This window comes from Plecotus auritus (genome assembly GCF_963455305.1).
Source record: "Plecotus auritus genome assembly, chromosome: 7".
NCBI lineage: Eukaryota > Metazoa > Chordata > Mammalia > Chiroptera > Vespertilionidae > Plecotus > Plecotus auritus.
Genome location: NC_137774.1, coordinates 150,786,539 through 150,793,032, shown reverse-complemented (window position 1 = coordinate 150,793,032; position 6,494 = coordinate 150,786,539).

The following is a 6,494-nucleotide window of genomic DNA, read 5'->3' as shown; positions in this document are numbered from 1 at the left end:
ATAAACTTTTATTGGAACACGGCACTCACATGTGTTTATATAGTCTGTGGCTGCTTTCCCACTGCTATGGTGGTGGTGAGTCTTGTAAAAGAGACTGTATGGCCTGCAAAGTCTAAACTTATGGACTCTCTGGCCCTAAAGAGAATAAGTTGGACAAACCTGGTGATAGATGATAAAGGAGGCAGACCAGCCTTTTCCTACCATGCCTAAAATCCAGTGGAAGCTTTTTCCAGGTCAGGAAACAGTAAAATCATGATCAGCAATGATATTCCTGTCTCAATCCACATTCACCAATAACTCTGAAAGAGCCCATCTCACTCTGATGACATAAAGCAGTGTGATATTCCTGGTGAAGGCTGGTGTATTAACCCCCTTTTATCTTCTCTCACCTTCCTCTAAACAGTTTTTTCTTCTGTTCCACCCTCTACACCTCATGGAGTCATATGACATTCATATGAAGTCATCATGACTTCAACACAACACATTGAGATGGTCCTTCCAAGAGCCCATATCATGGATTTTCCAAAAGAATTGTCCCAAACAAGATGAGTAAGATTCTATTACAGAGAGTTTCCAGGTCAACCAACCTAAGCTAATAATAGTAACTGCATCCTAGGGTGTGAGGCTTAAATTAGATTAAATTAGAGGTAAGCACCTGAAACAGAGTAAGCTCTATAATTCATAGGCCTCACCATCATCATTGTCATTATCGTCATCATCACTACCATCATTTTCTCATCAACATCACCACCATCATTACCATCAACACCATCATAACTATGACCATCATCAGCACCATCAGCAGAACCATTATCATTGTCATAATTACCATTAAGACCATCATCACCATCAACATTATCACAGTTATCACCATCACTGTTATTCTCAACATTACCATCAACAACATCATTATCATCACCATCATCATCTTCTTCACCACCACTATTATCAACATCATTTTGGTAGATTACTTCTGCCTTCTTTTTCTCTTTTTTTTCCAATCTCCCAAATTCCTGAGTACTCCACCTGAAGCCTCTGGAATTAAATGTGCCTAACCATGCCCATCACATGGCAGACAAGCCTGGACACACGGCTTTGAGCTCAATGGACACAGGACAGGAGGACCCCAGTCATAGGAGGCAATATGACCAGATGACTGAGATTAAAGATGTTAAGAAATTGACTTCCTGTGAACTTGAAAGTGCAACTGACTGGTGGTCTGCAGGAAGCCTTTTTGAGACCCTTTGCCTTGATGTTCTGAATGAAGCTCATTGTGATGCAGGCCTGTCCCATTTATTTATAGTGATGAGATGATACGCAGGTGAGTTATTTGGCAGCAGGGAATGTTGCTGTTTTTAATCAAAGCAAATAAAAAGGCAATCGCTTTATTGAAAAGATGTATTCTCAAGGCCTTTTACAGACTACAGATGTGTGCACCTTAAGCTTACAGTCCTTTGAAAAGAGAATACACTTGTAAAGTAACCTATATGTTCCCAATTTCATAATAGAATACTTAAATAGTTCTGTCTTTTGGAATTAGGAAAGAAAAGAAGGGGAAAGAATAAGCCTGCTGTGACACACAAGCCCCTGGAGGTGATGATGCCAGGAGAATACTGAGTTCAAGGCCACCAAGCCTTAGGCTACTAAGGGGAAATTTTGATTTTACAGTATAAACATGAGAAGTCAAGACAATGACTAAAACAGTAGGACACAAAAGGATGAATAGAAAAGCAGAACTCAATGTGTCTGAGGAGGTTAAACTAGATTCATTGACTGTCAGAAAAGACTTCACACCCACAAATAAAGGTGAGTTGGATGCCACCTGCTATCACCCACACAACAATGGATAGTACCATCTAGACAAGTGGATAATGATGCTTAAAAAACATTCAGCAACACATCAACCTCTATAATTGCTGTCAAGGAGAATCCTGAAAAGATAAATGCCCAGAGAATAACCCCATTCCTGGCTGATGCATACTGAGCCAGGGAGAGAGATGATCTGTTGGGTGTTGTTGCTAAGGAAAAAGATTTGAGTCCTTAAATATCAGGTTTCATGATTTATATATAGAAAACATATATTTCCATGGATTTCTGACATGATTTCTTCACCCAACTAGACTAGAAGAAAATATAGGGTGTCCCAAAAATGCATACACACACTTTGAATAATTATTAAGTCAGTGTTCATTAAAGTATATTTCATTTCCGAAATTGAGCTACCAGCTGTTAAAGTGTGTATACATTTTTGAGACACGCTGTATATAATCATATTTCCAAGTTACTCTTTATTTTTTTAAACTGGTTTATGCTAGTGCAGATGTAACTTTATCTTCCCATTAGTTGTTTTACAGTTCTCAAGAGACTCTTACCACCAAATCCATTACTACTTTAAGGAGGTCTTAATTACAAAAAAAGAATAAGTTAGTCAAGCAAGATGAGCAGCATAAGAGGCCGTGGACCTGGGTCTGAGCTGGAGAAGATAAGCACTTATAAAGTCTGTACTGGGTTGGAGAGTGACTCCCCCAAACTCAAGTCTCCCCTGAAACTCATGGCATGATTTTAGTTAAAAAAAAAAAAAAAGGTCTTTTCAGATGTAACTAGTTAAGATGACATCCTTCTGGATTAGGTGAGGTTCTAACCCAATGCCTGGTGTCCTAATAAAAAGAGAAAACAGCGACACACAGGGAAGGAGACTGAGTGAAGACAGAGGAAGAGAATGGAGCAATGTGTCTATAATCCAGGGACACCAAGGATTGATGGTCACCAACGGAAGCTGGAAGAGACAGGAAGAACCCTCCCCTGGAGCCTTCTAAGGGAGCATGGCCCTGCAGACACCTTGACTTTAGACTTCCGGTCTCCAGAGCTGTGAGAGAATACATGTCTGTAGTTTTAAACCATCAAGTTTGTAGTACTTTGTTACAGCAGCTCTAATAAATGAGTACCAGGTTCCTTAGCCTTCGGGAGAATGGAGGCCACAGGCCCTGCCCCCTTCCAGGAATTGGTGACCACTGAGCATTTACATGCCCTTTGACATCTGTGAAGGGAAGAAATTATTGGAGTAGATGAAACCATGCTTCTCCTAAGTGACCCTGCTAACACATGGGATTCTGACAGACACTGTTTCCTCCCACCACAGGCCACCTGAGTTCTGTCAGTCATCTGCGTGTGATGTCTGCCTTTATTCTTCATCAGACTCATGGACAACTACTTCAGTTTGATCATCTAACATGCATTTTTTAATGGTCCTCACTGGGCCTCAGTTTCCTTGTATGTAAAATAAAGAGACAGATTATGTTACATTTAGGGACTTCCTGGCTCTATTAGTCTTTTGACTATAAAATTTTCATCAAGACTAAAGCCAGCTTTGTCTCAAATGGGGACAAATGCAAACCATGTGCAGAAGTCACAAGGCCAACTACAATGCCAGGCACAGTGGGGAGGAGGAACAGACATCAGGCCTTCATCCCCACCCCAGGATTGGTCTCTCCTGCAGAGGGCACCAATCCCACAGCACAGCACAGCACAGCACAGCAAGCAGCTTCCATCCAGGCCACTGGACGCATCAGTCCTCGTTAGCACCTGGGGCTGTGAGCACCCACAGCACAGCATTGGGAATCAGGGCCCATGCTCAACATTGCCAAGGAATGTTTCCTTTCTCACCCTGTAAACTTGACCATTAGAGTCCCAGCTCCAACCTGACTTGGTACTGTGCATTACATACATCTTTCAAGTAACCTCCTTAATTTAATAAAGCTTTTTTTAATTTTTTGCTGCCTCCTTTTGTGTCACAACGGACCTAAAGAGTTAATTTTTTTATGAAACTAGGAAATCTCTCTCTGGCTTCATCACATTATGTTCTTAGGAATTGCCCACCTTTCATGAAAGCATGTGAGATTGTGGCAGGATAAGGGGTTTTGAGATGTATAGCCTAACCTCAAACTTAATCATCTGTTTTCAGGGGGGAAAAAGAAAACTTTAATTAAGAAAGAAAATGACAGGTCAGAGAAATATAATCAAGCAAACCAGTCTAACAAAATCTCACTTACTAACCATTTCCGCTGGAAACGCAGCCTGGAGAAGGAGAGCCCGCGTTGAGTTTGAGTTGTAGCTTTACTCATCATCTATCAGTGCCCATCCCTGACCCTTGGCCTGGCCACTCCTGGGACCCCCCTCCAGCAGGCTTCATGCAAGGACTGGGTGTGGAGGAGGATGAGGAAGTGAAGAACAGGAGCTCATTGTACAATGTGAAGACCGGGGCAAGGGGACTGCCTCTATATGAATAAATAGACACGTGCTCCACAGGTGTGTGTGGCCTGTACAGGAAAGAAGGCTGCTACCTCTGTACTTAATGCGTATGATAGCTCACTTAGAGAACATAGTCTCTAAAATAAATTTATCTCATGTGACAAATTTAATCACATGACATTGTGTTGAGAAAGATTCTGAGGCTGAATCAAAGTCAACGACAGAGGATACCATTCTGAAAAGGGGTACCGGCTATAGGTTTGAGGTGGGGAGAGTAACAGTTCAGGTGTTTTTTAGTTACCTACCAATGGTCTCATTAAACTGTGTCCAATGACAATTGTTCCATAATTGCGATGGTATGACAGGGCACATGGTTATTTTTTCTCTTCTTCCTAAAACAACCGATAGGTAAGACAATTTTATGGATTGGCTCTGCTCCTGTGTTTTTTTATTTTTCCTAGAAGTCAGACAGAGATAAACATACCAGGTCTATAATGTTTGCATGTCCATTTCCTAAAATCTTTCTATAGATAATGAGCACTTGATAATTAACTAATTCATCTCTGGACTCAGGGTGGGGATTTTAATTTTTGCTTATAAATCTTCAAAGGTTAACAAAAAGTTTTCTACAAATGAATAATAGGAACCAAGAATGTGACTTAACTCCTTCAACCTTTAGATAGAAATGTTTTTACACCATCCAACACGAACTACTGTCCTTATTCTATAGCTCTCCCATAAACTCCATGAGACCCTCTGTGCATTACACCTTTGGCATTAAAGCTCCTTTGTGTTGTGAGCTCTTCTCTTGAGGCTGAACACAGGTGCCGGGTGGAGGGAGAGAGACTACCTGCTTTATCAGGTTCTAAAGTTTCTGATCTGATCCACAGACACTCTGAACAGTGGCATTTCCTCCATCCACTTACACCTTGTACACCTTGGTGCTTAACATCCTTGTAAGAAAAAAAATTAAATGATACCCCTTGTCCACTATGGTATTAAAAAAAAAAAAAAGTATCACAATGTCTTTGCCACTCCTGCCTTCAAGGTATTGCATCTGTGTCACCTCCCTTTCAGTCAAGCAAGCTGTGACTGCATCAGCCAATCCATGTGGCGTATATGATACTATGTGGCTTCTGGAGTGATGTCTCAAGTCATGGGCTTCCATGTGGTCTCTTGGAGAGTCTGCTCCTGGAACCTTCTTCTCAGAACCCAGCCCATGTGTGAGAAACCCAAGCCACATGGTGAGGCCACGTGTGGGCTCTCTGCTCAACCGTCCCAGCAGAGCCCAGCCTTCAAGCCATCCAACCCCATGTGCCAGATGTGAATGCGGAATCTTCCAGATGGTTCCAGTCTCCAGCCTCAGGTCATGCAAGCCGATCCAGTGTTTCCAAGTAAGAACTCAGACCTCCCTTTTGCACCCCAGACAATTTCCTGACCCCTAGGATTTGTGATATAGCGAAATGGTTCCTGACTTACACAACTAGGCTTGGGTGGTTTGCTGTGCAGCACTCAGTAACCAGAACACTGGTGTGACTTTTGGCTACTTACTCAAACTTGTCCAGAGCCCCACCTCTCAACCTCTTTCTACCCTGACAGCACATTCTCTGTCCTTAAGTATCTTTTCCATCTTACTACTCATCCAATCTTATATCAGATATTTTTATCACTATACTATTTTGGTGTATTTATCTCTATTTTTAAAGGATGTCAGGTAAAGGACCAATACAAAGCTCAATCTGTGAATAGTAAAACCCTTTTACTATTATGGGACATTTTGACTCTTTTCCATTTGGGGTAATTATGGTTGATGCTATCCTAAATATCTTTGGGTGTGATTTTATGCTTGAGTTTGAGATTAATTTTATAAAATAGGTTTTCAGAAGCTTAATTACTAGGTTAAAGAGGATTAATGACAAGGCTCTGGAGGCATATTGTCAAATTTATTTTCAAAGAGTTATAACCATTTAGAGTGACACCGATAATATATGAGCATGCCTGTATCACTGTACCCTCTCCAGCTAAATTGCATTTTATAATTAAGAGAAATATTAATTTGAAGCATAAAATTCATAGCTTTATTTATCTCACAAACATATGTAGATGTGGAATGACAACAAGGACAGCTAGAATAATAGGCACATTACAGCTCAGGATAAAAAACAGGTCAAGTCTGACTTAGAAGAAGAGAGGAAAGCAAAAAGAATGATTGTCAAGTCACAGTGCGAGAGATAAGTAGTGATGTG